At 36.7% G+C, this 18553-nt stretch overlaps 1 long non-coding RNA gene across 1 annotated transcript in view; it reads left to right on the forward strand.

Moving 5' to 3' along the window:
• The window catches only part of LOC113908114, a 118758-nt gene extending 103980 nt beyond the window's left edge, over nt 1–14778 (forward strand). The window contains exons 4-5 of the long non-coding RNA XR_003515360.2: nt 4749–4874; nt 14572–14778. This is a non-coding gene — a long non-coding RNA (uncharacterized LOC113908114). The remainder of the gene's footprint in view (nt 1–4748; nt 4875–14571) is intronic.
• The last annotated feature ends 3775 nt before the right edge of the window (nt 14779–18553 follow it).

Consider the following 18553-nt stretch of genomic DNA (forward strand, 5'->3'; position numbering starts at 1 on the left):
AAATGCAATTCTTCTAATGTTATTCAAGTACTCCTCCAATAGCCCATAAAGAGGTCTACACACAAACCTGGGCATTCATCTCTCAGCTCCTGTAGGCTGCTAGGGAATTAGGTTCTGGTTTTAGGACTTGACCTATTCCCTTATCTTCAAAATATGTGACTTTAATCTTCTTCCTTGTGAATGTGCCATAAACAAAAGTAATAATTATAACACAAAGTCTTAGAAAAAGCCATTTTATTACATTTAAGTAAAAAGTTATTTACTGCAAGAACAAGATATGATGCATAGATTCAGTCATGACTAGGTAGACTTTCTAATATTGCTCTTCATAAGCAGAAAGCCTCCTTTCAGTTTTTGTTGCATATTTGTCATTGATGGCATCCAGTATTTTCCAATAATAGGTGAAACTATAAGCCAAAACCAGTACTTTTCTGCATTAGCTGCAACCACAGTGAGGAAAAAATATAAAGAAATGTAAAGAAGGCAGAAATAAGACAACTGTCTGTAGCTTATTGTGAATTTATCACAAGTATCATTTAAACCTCAAGTTAATTTTTTTATTATGTTAATCACCATACATTACAACATTAGTTTTTTATGTAGTTTTCCATGATTCATTGTTTGTGTATAACACCCAGTGCTCCATTCAATAGGTGCCCTCTTTAATACCCATCACTAGGCTAACCCATCCTTCCACCCCCTCCCCTCTAGAACCATCAGTTTGTTTCTCAGAGTCCATAGTCTCTCATGGTTCAGGTCCCCCTCCAATTTCTCCCCCTTCATTTTCTTCTTCTTCTTTTTTAACATATAATGTATTATTTGTTTCAGAAGTACAGATCTGTGATTCAACAGTCTTGCACAATTCACAGTGCTCACCATAGCACATACCCTCCCCAATGTCTATCACCCAGCCACACCATCCTACACTCTCCCCACACTCCAGCAACCCTCAGTTTGTTTTCTGAGATTAAGAATTCCTCATATCAGTGAGATCATATGATACATGTCTTTCTCTGATTGACTTATTTTGCTCAGCATAATGCCCTCCAGTTCCATCCATGTCATTGCAAATGGCAAGATTTCATTCCTTTTGATGGCTGCATAATATTCCATTGTGTATATATACCACCTCTTCTTTAGCCATTCATCTGTCGATGGACATCTTGGCTGTTTCCATAGTTTGGCTATTGTGGACATTGCTGCTAGAAACATCGGGTGCATGTACCCCTTTGGATCCCTACATTTGTATCTTTGGGGTAAATACCCAGTAGTGCAATTGCTGGGTCGTACGGTAGCTCTATTTTCAACTTTTTGAGGAACTTCCATGCTGTTTTCCAGAGTGGCTACACAAGCTTGCATTCCCACCAACAGTGTAGGAGGGTTCCCCTTTCTCCGCATCCCCTCCAACATCTGTTATTTCCTGACTTGTTAATTTTAGCCATTCTGACTGGTGTGAGGTGGTATCTCATTGAAACCTCAAGTTAATTTAAGAATTTAGCAAAATTTCCCATTATTTTTAGGCGTAAAGAGTTATACCATGAGAACAAAAATCTCAGTGCCTGATCTCCACTGATGGCATCTTCTTCAGAACCTGTGAAGCTGGGACTAAAATGATCATTACAGGGTGATGATTAAATAGGGACTAGCATTTATTGAGAATCTTCTATGTAGAAAGACTTTTTTAATCATACCTGACTAAAGGTTTTTACCAGTTCATCACTGAAGAAGAATTGAAAGGATATCTTATATACAGATAGCTGAATATACTTACATGCATATCAGTATTGGAGTAATCTGTACCATATTTTCATCTCCCTGTGAGCTCATCCAATCTTATCTAATTATTTTATTGTTTGTATATAAAGTTCTGATTTAAATCAAAACCAGCAAAAACATTGTTTTGAATGGCCAAGTCTAACATGCATTATCTCACTACCACAGTTAAAATTTTAGAAACAAGAGTGAGGCAATTGAATAATACTATATGTACATACTATATATATGAATTATATACATTATAACATTATATACATATCTGTATACATATACATATATACTGTATGCATTCTATATGTACGACATATATACATTACATATATACTTTGCTTTAATAAAATAAGTTTTTATCTACATTAGCTAACGAGTGCTTTAGAAAGTATAGTCTGTTACCTGATGCTGGGTCATGAAATTAATGAAATAGCACCAGCATTTTTTTCATTGAAAAAGAAGAGGGTGGAAATATAAGAGTGCAACACACATAGAAAGGTAAGTGTTGCTTCTTGAAACTTTTGTTTCATAAAGAAGCACACACATACACACACACATATATATATATGTATAAGAATATTATATAAAATGTATTTCTTACTGTGAGGGGTAGTTAAAAATTTGGGGAAGCCCGAGCTATATAATACAAAAATGCGTAAGCTGATTAAAGACCCCAAATATCTATTTTGCTAAATAACAGGAAGAAAGGAAAGAGATTACAAGTGACACTGACTCTTCCCTCAGATTAAGGCTTAAAGATTTTTAGGATGAGGATTCTTTCCCTCTCAGTCATTGTTTTGTATGAAACGTCTCTAAAATCATCATGGGTATTAATTAAGAACCAAATTCAGAGTTTAATATTCAAGGTTTGTTTCACTAGTGAAAATGCAGCGCTACTTACACCACCCACAAACAGGGATCAAATCTTGTCCCAGGCAACCGTCTCTTAAATGTGTTCCCTCAAGAAGAATCAGGTAATGATGTTAAAATAATCAGGGTAGTTCTACCTCTAATACTGAGGAAAAGACAGCAACTAAGAAGAGCAGAGGGAGACAGAGCAAGAAGGTCATGTAAAGATAAAAATGAAGAACAGGAGCAAATTCATTCTCCCCAGACCTTTCCACGTCAGAGAAGCAGCCTGAAGCTCTAATTTACCTTATCAGCTGTGTTGGGATTCCTCCCAGGAAGAATTGCTCTGCCCAGAAGACCTCCTGTTCCAGCCTCACTGAAGGAAGAATACCCTGAGGGACATTGTCCCTCCAAAGGAACCCAGCCTTTCACTCCTGTCTGCACACAGTTAAAATTCCAACCACAGTCACAATGGCTAAAAAAAATCTTTGTCCTGTAAACCTGGTGCTAATTCTCCTAAAAGAAAATTAACTAGGAGATTCAACCATATCTTTCCTGTATTTGTTCTTTGACCCTTAAGTAGATTCACACTTAACTAGCAGTAAATAAGCCATGGTGATTTAATGCACAGTGTAAGGAACTTAGATAATATTTTATTATAATTATATATGTGATAAATATCACTATAACACCGTTCATATTACAATATAGAAATGTATCGAGGTAACATTTTACCTCTTAAGTGCACAGTGTTATAGGTCAAATAAACTCAAAAAACCTTAATTAATTTAAGAGAAGCACCAACTATGATTTTACCTGAATTTGGAGGTGTTCCTGTACTACAACATTTTCATTGTTTGAGTTTTGTGAATTAATTACTTCCCTGTGGTTAGTTTACTTACCCCAAGTTTTCCACTTCTACTGCTTTTCAGCTGAATAATTTCAAAGAGCAATTATCTTTCATGTATGGGAAATGAAATACCTCTATGATTTTTGGAACTCTACAATATTTACTGAAGAACTCCCAAGTACTTGCAGAGATGAAATATATATTTGGGGGAGAAATTTTCTTTTCCTTTTTTTAAGTCTCTTTTCTTTATACTTCTTACAAAAGCTTTTCTGGCCCATGAATGTCAGTTGTTATTATCAAGGGCTGTTCTGGAGGGCTTTGAAGATCACTTAAAGACCAATATCTGCTAGAGGAGAATGAGGCTAGGAATTATGGGGAAGCAATTCACAAAGAGTTTGGTGGTCTTTCTTTTGAAATTAAAGGAAAAAAAAAAGAGAGAGATTCCAAACATAAAAAAAGAATAAAAAATAAAATAGTTCACACCTATGAACTGCCAAGAAATAAAAAAAGATTATAACATTTTTCCATATTAACTTTAGCTCTCTCATCCTCTTTGTGTTTTTTATTTGTTTGCTTATTTGTAATAAAACATAAATCCTTCTCCACAATATTTGTTCTCACCCACCTCCTTCTCCATGAGTAAACTCTACCATAAGTTTGGTATACTTTGAGACATGCTTTTGTTTTTTTTCTCTTTTCATTGAATAGTTACACAATTTCCTCTATAAAAATAAATGTAATAATGTAGGGGCAGCTGGGTGGCTCAGTCGGTTAAGCTTCCCACTCAGGTCATGATCTCACGGTCATGGGATCAGCCCTGACTGGGGCTTTGCGCTCAGCAAGGAATCTGCTTCTCTCCCTTTCCCTCTCCCCCCTCCATTCACATGTATGTGTGTGCTCTCTCTTTCTCTTAAATAAATAAATAAACCTTAAAAAAATAAGTGTAATAATCTATCTACCTCAATGGGTTATCATGAGAATTAACTAAATTATACATATAAATGCTTATAACCGTGCTTACCACATACTATAAAGTCAAGAAATTTGGTTAGCTAGTAAGTTGTTAGCTAGTTACCAATAACAATATCGACAGATAATATATACTATTCTTTAAAGGTGTTTTAACTTAGGTTGAATGCCATTGGAAGTGATGATAGTTGACCTTATTTGGTCTATAAAAAGAGCAACTTTATATAATTCAATTATTATATAATGGTTTCAGATGTATACAGTACCTGCCACCTCCACCCCTTATCCGCGGTTTCACTTTCTGCATTTTCAGGTTCCATGGTCAACCATGGTCAGCATATAGTCAGAAAAACCTAACTGCTACATCAGGATGCCGACATCATTCACCTCACTTCGTCTCATCTTGTTGGCATTTTATCATTTCATCATCATCAGAAGGGTGAGTACAGTACAGTAAGATATTTTGAGAAAGAGTGAGACCACATTCCCATAACTTTTGTTACAGTATAGTATTATTCTCTTTTACTATTAGTTATTGTTGTTCATCCACCTCTTACTGCGTCTAGTTTGTAAATTAAACTTTATCATACCTATCCATATATAGAAAAAAAAACATGGTATATATATATATATATATATAGGGTTCAGTACTATCTGTGGTTTCAGGCATTCACTGGGGGACTTGGAACCTATCCCCTGCAGATAAAGGGGGACTGTTTATATATATTACATTGCATATAACCTTTCAAATACAAAATTCTTTTTAGTATTATTAATGACTAGATCTGTGTTATTAGTATTTACTGCTTGACAGAATTCTATTTTGTCATCATATAGCAATTTATTTAAGCTTTCTCAACTGAGGTTCTGCTACATTACTTCCACATTTTCATCATTATAAATGGCGTAGTGATGGACATGATTGTATATGCTTCCTTATGTGTGAATTAGTTCATATAAAGTAACAAAGTAGGATTCTTAGGTTGGATGGTATGCATGTCTTTCAATTTGCTAGGAGTGGTGGAATTACTTGCCAGTGTTGTTGAATCGATGTACCTTTTCATTAGGAAACCCCACCTTACCCAAGGTCATAAATATATTCTCCTGTATTTTATGCTATAAGTTTTAAGTGTTTGTGTATTTATTTTGACTTTCAAACAAGAAGACCATCATAAAGCTTCTTGATTAAGCAAATCTAATTTTATTATTCCTATATAATTAAAAAAAAAAGCCATTTTGTCAGAGTCCTAAATGTGTCTTTGAAAGAGCTCACCAGGAGAGGATGTTTCCAGATGAGAGGTGTAACCTCCATGAAAAAATTAAATGAAAATACTAGAAAATAAAAACACAGTACAGGACACCTGAGATCTAGATCCTGGATCTAGAAAACAGTGGATTTGTAGAGAGATAGAATTGATTTATATTGGCCAAGTTTTGGAAGGCAGTGACATACATTTTGAGTGTTCTTCATTATTTTAGGTAAATACAAATTTCTGTCTGGTATCATATTCCTTCTTTAATATTCTTGGAGAGTAGGTGAGTTGGCAATGAACTCCCTCATTATTTGTTTGTCTGAAAAAGACTTTATTTCCCCTTCATTAAAAAACAGACATTTTACTGGATATTAAATTATGGGCTGAGATTTTTCTTTTGGCACTTTAAATATATCTATCACTGCTTTGTCTTTTAGCTTGCATGGTTTCTTAAGAAAAGTCTTGTATAATTCTTACATCTTCATCTGTAATGTCTTCTTTTCATCTGACTTCCTTCAAGAGTTGTCTTTTGTTTAAGCAGTTTGAATATGACAATATGACTCATTTATGTGTGTTGAATTTCTTTTCTTTACTTTTCCTTTTTTTTGGATAGAATTTGATGATAATTTTCCCTGTTGGTGTTTCTTGAGCATCTTGGATTTGGTTGCTGTCATTAATTTTGGAAAACAAACTATTATTTCTTCAAATTTATTCTGTCTTCTGTCCCTCTTCTTCAAGGATTGCAATTATGTGAATGGTGGAGAGTTTGATATTGTCCCATACTCTTGGATGCTCTGTACTTGTCTTCTCTTCCTCTACTCCTTTTCTCTCTTTGTTTTTAAGTTTGGATAATTTCTCTTTACCTATTTTCAAGTTCCCTAATTCTTTCCTTGGCTGTATTAAGTCTTTTTCTCAATTGCTGCTCCATCCTTAGATTTACATCTCCTCTTTGAACTATGCTTTAGACAAGGTATGTCTCTTACAGTGAACTTGTTATTCAAAGCTTGTTGGACTTACGGTTGGGAGTGGGAGATGTTCTCGGGCATCTGATTAAGCTTCAGACATATATTTTATCCTAAATTTCAGGGATGTTGTCTTTCCAGTATTCTTGCCTCTCTCCTAGTGTATCTCTGACAGCAGTACATATCCCTGCCCCTCTGCAGGGTAGAGGACCCTTTCTCCCCCCATTCTCTTCTGGCTACAAAAGATCTTCACCAGTGCCCTAATTATGACCATGTTTGTCCCCTTTCCTCGTCCTTCACAAGTGAAGTCTTTGTTTCATAGGGGAGAACTTTGTATAAAGCTAACTTTAAATCACAAACTGTTCGGGTTTATGTTTCTAAAGAAGAAGTTTGGTTACTGAAGACTTACTTAAGTCCTAAAGAGGTGTGTCTATTTCAGACAAGTTAGCAAATCATCACCTACCACAGCTAGCAAGACTCAGGGGTTCTTTGAATTTTCTCCTAGTGATTGGTTTCTGAAAGTTGTATATGGCTTTTAGACTATCAAGAATAAGTAACTTACCTCCTGTGATAGTCCATGCCTTAGTTAATACACATTTATTGATTAAATTGTAATTTATTTTAGGAAATATTTATGTCCTTCTTGAGCTAAAATGGTATGTAAATAGATGGGGCGCCTACTTGTCTCAGTCAGTGGAGCTTACAACTCTTGATCTCAGGGTCATGAGATTGAACCCCACGATGGGTGTAGGGATTACTTAAATAAAACTTAAAAAAAAATATTTTTAAAAAATGGTGTATAAATAGAAGGAATTGATCTTTGAGTTCAAGTCATCTTTACTGTATGGCCGGATGTCATCTACAGGTTGAATAACAATAGGATCAAATGGATTCATCAGGTTGTAAGGCCCTGGCAGAGAACTTAGGAAAACTAAGAAGATGTCTTTGTAAATCCTGAAGCATAAATGTCCAGGTCTATTGTTGACCTTGCCAGGAGAAGACAAGGAGGCATGGATTATCTTGATCTAAAGTGACAATAAAGAAAGCAGAATACCAGTCTCTGACTGTAAATTATATAGCCTCATGTGACACGAAATATAAAACTGTATTTGTTTTTGGTACCACAGGGAAGTTGGAAATAACTATTTTATTTATGGCCCTGTGATCTTGAAAAAAATCTATATCCTTGCCTGTTTCTTAACGTGGATCATAAAAGTATTACAATAACTGTTACATATAGAATGTATCTTTATTAGGTTTTCATTTATTGATTTAGCCTCTTTTGGTTCTAGTTTTAGAGAGTGTTGTGGGAGAGGAGGTTTGGATGGGTTTCTCTGAACCTTCAGGGGTTCAGCCTCCACAATTCTGCCAATATCCATGGACATTGTAGTGCACAGAGATTCCAGTTCTTTGTGAAGAACTTCAATTTGGATTGGATTGAGACACAAGAATAACAGTAAGCCAAAGTCCAAATTATCTCTGACCTTATTAGGAACAGGAGAATCCTGAAGGATTTCAAGAAAGAGACTATCAGGAGAACATTGAATCAGGCAATTTGTACAGTATACCCCTGTCTATGAAGTTAGCAGCTCTGATGTCACAAAGAAGGAAAGAATATTATCAGTTAAATATATGAGAGTGAGTGTCCAAGGGGCATTAGAGATACCTATCACCTGAGCAGTTTGTTGACTTGGAAGCTAAGGTTATATAAGAACACAATACTTTATGCTTGTATTGTAATATCTGTGTAAATAAATAAAAAAAAAAACTTGCAAGCTTGTCCTCTAATATTTAGATAAATTTCTTCTTGTAGGCTTAAAGATAAAACAGAAAACTGAGCATTTGATTCCTCCTTAGGTCATCTTTATTGATAGCCCACTTTTTTTTTTCCTTTTACTTTCTTAGTTATCACTGGACAATTGTATTCTCCCCCATCCCCCAATATCAGTTTTATTCGTGGTATATGCATTGGTATCCTAAGAAGAGATTTCCTGTTAGAATCCTTAATGACTGGGATGAGAACATTTAGTTGTTTTACTTGTAAGGACATCAGTGTATTCTAGGTCTTATTCTAGTTTTGTTCCACAGCCTCATAAAAATATTCAGTGAGCAGAAGATTTGACAAAAGGACTATTTTCCATTTGACTTTTGCTTGCGTATTAAATCCTCTATTTTCTGTTAAAGCTTAAAAAAAAAAAGGAGAGAGCTGTGTTCACATTTGCTTCAGGATCTACTCCTGAGTATTATCTAAAGTTGTTAAAGAGCTTATCCTTAATATCTCCAATAGACTTATCCTTTCCTTGCTTGCAGGATTTGACTAGAGTCAATTTTCATCAGAAAGATTTTGGAGATAGTCATCAAAAACCTTGTTCAACATCTAAACCTTTTATAAACCCCTCTGATTTGGGGTTAATGCAATTTGGGGCCCCTTCAGTGACCCTCAAAATTTTTCTACCTCTGCCCTTCCCATCTCAATTTATGCATATGAGATTATTTCTATTATAAACTAATTAATATAGCTCTGGGAGCCCCGTCATAACTGAGTCAGTGAAAAGTGTTTATCTTCATCTGGAGAGCAAAGTTTTAAAAAATACAATTCAGCTTATAGGAGATAAGAAAAGAGGAATAAGGGAACCAAAAATAGATGGAACATATAGAAAACAAATAGCAAGACAGGAGACTGAAATACATCAGTGCTTACAATAAATATAAATAGACAGAGCACTCTAAAAGAAGTGAATACTGGTAGTCTTGATAAAAGGGCAAGACCCAGTTCTATGATGTTTCTAAGAGATATACACTTTGAATATAGAGAGCCAGAAATTTGAAAGTAAATGGAAAAAGATATTCCATGCAAATACTAGGCATATGGAAGCTGGTGTACAAGTAGATTTCAGTACAAGGCATATTGTTCAAGATAAAGAGTAATATTTCATAATGAAAAAAGAGTCAGTTCATAACGAAAACATAATTTCTAGAATTTGTATTTGTTTTGTCCTTCGGTTCAGCCCATTTTTATTTCAATTTCCTTTATCGTTTCCATAATTCTTTAATCAATATACACACTTAAGTAGAGTCTCTTTCAGAGTTCCATTCTTCATACACTTGGGATCCTGATTCTTTATTCTAAATTTCCATTTTATTTTATTTTTATTTGCTTCCTGCATGCTGATTTCTCACTTCTGATGATCACGATTCTTTATTTCTCAGGGATATTTTTGTCACTCTGCCTTGCTTAGACAGGTTTGTGCTTGTACTGGCTGAATTAAGACTCTCATTTTGACTTCAGCATCTGACATCTCGGGGATCCATAGGGATCTTCATTTTCCTCTTTCCATGAGGTCACTGAAGGTCAAGCCCATAGCTTACCCAGTTTGATAACCATTTTCCCCATTTACCTCTGTAGTTTCCCTCCTACCATGTTAACTATGAATAAGATCAACTAAATAGAAATATATATATATACACACACATATATATATTAGGACTATATATGTATATATATTATATATATATTTTTAATCACATTTGCAAAGTGCCTTTTGCCATGGAAGGTAACATGCTCAGGTTCTTAGGGATTAGTATGTGGACATCTTTTGGGGGAATGGGGCATTTTTCTGCTTACTGTATCTTTCTTCGTAGGTTGTATCACGGTTTATGATTATAGGTTTTTGTGATTTGAGCATTGAGTGGGTTGAGCATTTGCCTCCTCCTCTAAGTTATAAACTACAGAGGTCATTGTTTTTACGACTATATCCCCAGCATCTATTAGCACAGTGTCTGGCTCTTAATAGGTGTTCTGTAGGCTGAATGAATAAATGAATTGTGTCTTAAAGCTAAGATTAGTTTATCCTCAAAGCAATGGGTATACTTCTGTTCAGATATTTTTATAATTCCCTACAAAGTGTTATTTAATCACATCAGGATATTTATAATTGACTTTACTTGTTTTAGTCCTGTGTTTACCTACAATCTAAATTCAACTGATTACATGTGGCAGTATTGATTACGTATTTTGAGGCTTTGTGCTTCTTGCTCTGTGCCATGAGCAACATAACTAATTGCCTAATTAAAACTATTCATGCAATATTCTGTAATATAAAGTGGCATCAACTGAAACTATTCTGGCTCTGAAGCTAAACCAAATGTTCCATGGTCTGTAAATTATGTAGTTCAATTGTAGGCACTGAAGAAATTGCTAGCTTGCCAACTACTAACACAAAGTACATTTTTTATATGCCAAATATCTGATTCAGAATCACAGCATTAAATTGAATGTTTGTTGATTGGTTTAAAATGTGCCAACCTGAACATTTCTGGAATATAACCTATATTTCCAACCTTTGTAAAAGGCTCTACTGTATATGCCATCACCCAAAGAAGAAACATGAAAGTCATCTCTATTTTCCCTTTTCTTCTCGCCCCTGTATCTGATCAATTGCCCAGTCCTCTTGAACATCTCTCACAACATTTCATCCTCTACATCCCTCTGTTTGCTTTATACTCTGATTATCTCTTAGCAGAGTATTGCAATCATTTATAAGCTGGCTTCCTGAATCCTGGAGATGCATCACTGGATACCCTTTCTTTACATAATGTGGCTTGATTTTTTCCCTTGTTATGAAAGTGTCATTTGAACGAGAGGAGATTTACTATTTTCAATTAAAAAGACACTTTTAAAACACAGGAAAACCTTTCAGGATAGAAGTGGATGCCAGTTTGCAATGGCCTCAGCTGATTCCTAAGCCCTTGAAGAGCACCTCTGTCTTTTTAGTTTATAGTAGGAAACACCAAGCTTCGATGTATAAGTGAGAGAATGTGTGTGCCTATAGATATGAACTAAGTATTTGAAACAGGATCTTAAAACTACCACGTTTCCTTGACTCTGTTTTTTTTCCTTCTGTTTCTCTATAGCACTTACCAAGTGGGATTTATAAAGTCCAAATTTGATTTTATACAGCCCTTCAATAAAACTCTCCAATGGATTTGGTAAATAATTGAAATTAACACTTTCTTCTTTTTCTTTTGTGGTATCTAGTATCCTCATGATTTGGTTCCCATTTACCTTTCAAAATCCATCTTCCACTGTTCTTTCCCCTATACATGACATTCTGAGAAAGTGTTAAGTATTTAAAGCTCCCCAGTCATTTTTTTTTTGCCTCCTTCTTATCTCATCACATTAAATTTCCTCAGCTTAGAATTCTATTTCTTTTCTTGTTTTATAATGAATGTGTATTTCTCCTTGATATTCTAGCTCAGTTTTTGCTCCTTCTCCAGAAGCCTTTCCAGACAGATACTTCATACACGTGTCCAAACAATACTGATCATACTTTCCTTTCTACCAGGCTATATCATATAACATGGATCCTACTGTAATCTCTTGAGCAAATGAATTCATTCCCCTTAGGATTAGGCTGAGTACCAACCCATTTTGAAAAATACCTTCAGGCAGAGCACTGAGGTATTAGAAGTTATGTGACATGATCTTATGAGGACCAGGATGTTTCCTAATGGGTTTTGAAATTAAAAATGTAGAGGGATAATTCGTTCAGTCAATGGTCTTTATTTTGATACTAATCTAAAAGATTTCTTTAAAGCCTTATATTTTACCGAATGAGTAAGGTCAGCATATAGGAATGTTTCACTGAGATGTAGATATTTTTCTCATCAAAGAGGGAACAGAGTTTTGATAAGTGGACTGCACCATGGATGAATATGAAAATTCGATTGTAAAGTGCGCGCTTGATGCTAACAAGAGGCTCTCCTCAAACAGAGTGGGAACATCTCCACCCTGAAGCCCTTGACTACAGTCAAATAGTGCATAAAATCCTTAGTGTGTTAGTTTTCTCTAGAAGGATCAATTATTTTGTTGTTTTGGTGCAGGTGGATTCTCCAGAGCTTTTTCACCCTATGTGTGTAAAGTTATGTATTTCTGTGGAATCAATGTTGGGACCCTTGTTGGCACAGATGACAGCATGAAATTTCTTGTTTTTATTCACATAAAACTTCTGATACAAAAAGTCTTGCTTGTTCAAAAACTAAGCAATATAATTACCGATCAGGTTTGAAAATCTTTTTACAGGAATATCTCAAATTTTGAAAAAGATTAGAGAAACTTATCAGTTTTTGGGTTATTGAAATTGGCTTTTTTCTTGGTGTTCAGGCCTAACAACAAGAAAAAAAAATGTATATATATATTGCCTTAACCACACGTGGCAAATGTGTTACAAGAGAAATGAGCCTAAACTTAGAACCAGAAGTCTCAATCTGGATCCCAAACCCTCTTGCAACTGGTTATGTGATACTATATTGTTCATCTACTGATTCTTAGTTCTCTTGTCTATAAAGTGGTTGATAATAATGGATTATTACAAAATTAACTGTATGGTAAAATGCTTTTTAAAAGTTGATGTTCTTCAGTAGTATTAATTACTGTTGTATCATTGGAATATTCATAAAATGTCAAAAAATTCAAACTGTTAGAGATCGAGACTGACATACAATATGCATTGTAGTTTGCTAGAGTCCATTTGAAGTGTTGAGTATACAGGCCACCCCAATTATTAAATACTATTATAAGCCTTCTTCCAGAGGGTTCTCCTTCCTGTTATACTTGCAAATGTGCATTTAGAAGTAATTAAATGCTGCTCCTCCTTTATATAATGATTTCAAAGTTCTCATAAGTTAGGTAACTATAAATTAACTGAGTTGCATTCAAAGATTCTAAAAAACTGTGTTAGTAGTAGTCAGACCTCCACTGGATTCACGGTAAATCACAGGAGTAAATGTGGTATGTTGGACCTCTTTAATCTGCAAAGAGCTACACAAAAAATTATATGTGTTTGTGTATGTGCAATTATATGCAAATACATGCAAACACGCCTTTATTTGGCGGATATGTACAATAATCATGTTTATATTAACTTATATAATATTAGCTATAAAATATGTTTTTTAGATTTTCAACTAGCAGTGATTCTGTTTTCAGCCATTTATATTCAAAGTAGTATCTCTAAGTAGCTGTTCCACTTGGTTAACCCTGTCAATACAAACATACCACGAGCTAATATTCAACTAAGATTTCTCTACAGTGCTTTTGGGGCATGTGACTGAAATGCAAAATGAATGACATACTGAGAAAGATTGACCTCCATGACTTCAGAAGAGAAAGATTTCAAGCCTCTGGTTTGAAATGCCAGGTATAGACATAGCTTGGGCACGTGGAGAATGTAAAGACTTAACTTTATAAACGTTTGTCCAGTTGCTCAAGTAATATATTTCAAAAACTTAAAATTATTTTTTAAATATTTCATAAAATATTCATAAACGATTATACGTATGCTGGATTAAGCTAGACTTTTTCTTTGGTGTGATTTATAAACTTTTCTTGGTCTTGAATAATTAGTTGTGTTTTTCATCAGATTGTAGATTTAGTGAAAACTTTTTTCTATTCTGCTCTATAAAAGTTGACTAAAAAATAATTTTCAGGTCTAGAACATGAGCCTAGAAAAGTCCAATACATGACAGAGTAGTCAGTGGAAGTAGGAACAGAAGAAAATTTATTCTCACTGAAACTAGAGAAATTATCTTAAATAGGATTTAATGGTAGAATGTGGTTATTTACCATGTGCTAGACACTGGAATACGTGGTATATGTATGCTTTTTTATATTGTTATCACCACAGCTCTGTGAGATAGTATAATTATTCTCATTTCATTGACGAGAAAAAAAGGAAAATATATGTAATTTATCTAAACTATCATAGATATTAAGTGGCAGTACTGCTTTTTGCTATTATCCTTTTTTTCCCCAATATTTTTATCTTTGTTTTAGATAAGGTGGCCCATTATCATAAAAAACATCTTGCAAATACAACTCTTTTAATTTTTTTTTCACGCTGCTCCAACTGAATGAACCCAGTGGCTGAATTTATTCACTCCTGAATTTGAAAAACTGAACTTCTGAACAAAACAGGGAAGATTTGAATCACTGTCAACAATTTCCTTGGACCCATGATGTTACCAGTTCTGAGATATTCCATGGTTTTGTGTACTGCCAAGAAAGAATTTTTTTAAAAGTCAATTAAACACTGACACATTGTTTTATTGCTATATAATAAAGTATCACATGTGGAGGGACTTAAAAATTACTGTTATTATTATTATTATTTTTAAAGTTATTATTCCACAGGTTCATGGGTCAGAAGTTTAAGCACAGGCTAGGGAAGTCCTCTGCTCAGGGTCTCATCAGGTTGAAAATAAGGCATCCAGGTGCTGCATCTGGTATCTGCCACTGCTGCTTTCACAAACTGGTTATTGTTTCTGCTGCCATTTTCTCCAAAACAGAGGTGCTCCCCTGTCCCTTTTGTTCTTCGTGCTACTAGCTCCGGATTCAATGAACAAAACAGATGCCCTTGATCGCTGACCCTAACTTGTATGTCTGTGCCTTTGCTGCAAAGGAGGCTGGAAAAGCTAACAGATGGACTAAGCTCTTTGTTACACACAGTAAAGCACCTACTGTTTGTTTAAGCAAAAGGGAATTTACTACACGATACTCAGTAACACTTAGAATCTTTAGGAGCACCAAAAGTAGGTGTGTTGAGTGTTTCATGGCCAGGAAATCAATGGGTTATTGCATTGTGAGATATTTCTAGTGATATACAATTGCTGCTCAGCACAACTCTCCCTCAGGACTGGAAACCAGATGCTCTACCTCAACTTCCCCCCAAAAGTCTACATGTATGGCTCTGCTACCAGGCTTATGAAAATATCTGATCACTACGCTGGCCTTCAGTTCTTATGCATCAAGGTCTTACGTGAAGCTATAAGACTTGTAGAGCCTAGGCTCTATGTCTGATCAATAGTTGCAAGGAAGTATGGGGCATGTTTACTTCCCTAGTTTCTAAAATTGAAGACAATAAACCCATTAGAATGGATGTGGGGTGAACCAATCTACCATATCCATGGCATTTTTAGGTTCATAATGGAAGATGAACTCTGTTTCCCATCAAGACATATGAAGTACAGTGTTTCCTGAACATAGGAATTGGGTTCAAATACTAGGCAGACTCAAAATGATCCAGGTTCAGGGGTGAGGTGAGTGATGTTCTCATCTAGGATGCAAGATTTCAGGGAGTACCATACAACTCAGTAATCAAGATCAAAAATATTTTAATGTCAGTTTTTTAAAAAAGCAAAGTTAATGCAAAAAAAAAATCCATAATGAGCTAATGTTCAAAATTTTAAATGAAGGATCATGGCATGTCAGCCCTACTGGAGGCTGAGGCAAAGGGAAAAGTCAGTAATACTGATGCTGCCTTGAATCTTCTGCCTGAGGCAAGTGCCTTGTTTACCACACATCTCAGCACTGAACTGGGACAGTCCCACACTAATTCACTATATTTTTAAAATGGCTGCTAGGAGTCCTATCGTTACCTATCACCAGCTTAGCCACTCCAGTGAAAAATAATTTCACGTTTCTGGCATATATATGTGAATCCAGAGAACATACCGATCGATTCTGGTTTAGTTGTGGCCCCTTCGTGAGCCATGCACTTTGACTAGAGGGATGGGGATACTCTGAGTAACCACCAAGGCTGGTCAGTCTTATCTGGGACATGTGGAGGTTGGTGGCGGGGGAGAAATTCCCCAGAGGAATGAGAAGAGAGATGTAAAAGCAGAGTGGGCAGACAAAACTGTAACGTGACTGTTGAGTGTGTCCAGATTGCCGTAAGAACCTCTGTCCTGAACCATTTAATTCTATGCTTTCCTCCTACTCTCTGCTCTGTACCTAATATCCAGGTCAGCCTTCAGTATGCAAAGCTGATTGTATGTTTCAGCGCAACACCCCTCAATAGCTTCCCATCCTGCTTAGAACAGAATACTGAATCTATGCCTGCTCGACTACACTCTGCATGACCCTGCTCCAGCCTTACTTCGGTTTCAGTTTACCCTACAAGCCACCTTTTTTCCTCACTAGGCTCCCACCCTCCTGCCTTCACGGTGTTCTAGTACCCTACCTCCTTCTACATTTCAGGAAAGCCACACGTGCTTCTCACCTGGGTAACTACACAGTCTTCACATCTAAGTTTAAATGTCAGCTTTTCAGTGAAGTCTTTCCTGACATGCTAATTTAAAATGCCAATATTTTGGGGTGCCTGGATGGGTCAGTCATTAAGCATTTGCCATTGGCTCAGGTCACAATCCCAGGGTCCTGGGATTGAGCCCCGCATCGGGCTCCCTGCTTGGCAGGAAGCCCGCTTCTCCCTCTCCCACTCCCCCTGCTTGTGTTCCCTCTCTTGCTGTGTCTCTCTTTGTCAAATAAATAAATAAAATCTTTAAAAATAAATAAATAAATAAATAAATAGAATGCTGATATTTCTTGCTTGTAGCACGTATCACACTTCCTAATTGCATGGATACTTTGGGGGATTATTTTTAGGTACACTCCTTCCACCCCCACCTGCTAGATGCTAAGAGCAATGAAAGCAAGTACATAACTGTTTTAATTCATTCTCTTTCTTGAGTCCCCAGCCCTGTGCAGTGTCTGACACAGAGCAGGTGATTCATAGTCCTTTTGTTGAATTAAAATAGAGCCCTGACTGGTGGGGGTGGAGCAAGATGGCGGAGGAGTAGGAGACCTAGATTTCGTCTGGTCTCAGGAATTCAGCTGAATAGGGATCAAACCATTCTGAACACCTACGAACTCAACAGGAGATCGAAGAGGAGAGTAGCAACAACTCTCTGAACAGAGAAGCGACCACTTACTGGAAGGTAGGACGTGCGGAGAAGTGAATCCAAGGTGATATTTGGGAAGATAGACGATAGGGTAGGGGGCCTCCGTCGGCCACTTCTGGCAAGGGCTAGAGCCCTGGAGCACAAAATCGGAATTTTAGAAGTCGGCTCCGCGGAGGGATGTCGCTGCAATAGCTAAGCGGGGGGTGGAATCCTCCCGGGACAGTGTGGTCTCAGGACCCTCAGGGTCACAGAAAGACCAGGGGTGCCTGAGTGCGGCAAAGCTCCCAGGTATCGGAGCGGGGAAGCTGGCTGCAGAGACAGAGCCGAGGCGCGGGCTCTCAAGCTCGGGGTTGCCATAAACTGTGATCCGCAGCCCAGTCGGGCCACTGCTTCTCCAGCAGGGACCCAACAAGCGGCAGAGCTGGGGAGACTCTCCTTTCTCCCCCAGGAGGAGCCGTGCAGGAGCGCACCACAGGGATCTGCTGGGTTTGGAGACTCCACATGGGGTCGGGTGCCAGAGATACAAATGCTCGGTCACAGGCTGGGGGAGCACGCAGTGTGGCCGGAGACCAGGGAGACGGGAGTGACTGTCTGCTTTTCTCTGAGGGCGCACTGAGGAGCGGGGCCCCGAGTTCTCAGCTCCTCTGGGTGGAGATTGGGAGGCCACCATTTTCACCCTGGTCCTCCAAAGCTGTACCGAGAGCTTGCAGAGAATAAAAGCTCCTGAGAGAAATCCTGAGCAGCTTGCTTAGCCTGGACGGACAAGGGCGGGGAAATTCAGCCTCCGGCAAAGCCATTTGGAAACCACAGCAACAGGCCCCTCCCCCAGAAGATCAGCATGAACAGCCAACAAGCCAAGACCAAGGTTACCGATCAAGGAGAAAAGGAGAACTCCAGCGCTAGGGAAATACTGCACATAGAATTCATGGTTTTTTTTTTACCATGATTCATTAGTTCATCAAAGTTAATTTTTTTAACTATTGTTTTTTAATTTTTCTTTTTCCTTTTTTCAAACAACATCTTATCATTCCCTTTTTAAAAAAAAACATTTTTTATTTTCCATTTTTAGAATCATATTTTATCCCTTCATAGTAGTTACCCTTATTTTTGGTATATTTATATATATATATATATATATATATATATATATATATATATATATTCTC

Source organism: Zalophus californianus, chromosome 16 (genome assembly GCF_009762305.2).
Source record: "Zalophus californianus isolate mZalCal1 chromosome 16, mZalCal1.pri.v2, whole genome shotgun sequence".
NCBI classification, from domain to species: Eukaryota; Metazoa; Chordata; class Mammalia; order Carnivora; family Otariidae; genus Zalophus; species Zalophus californianus.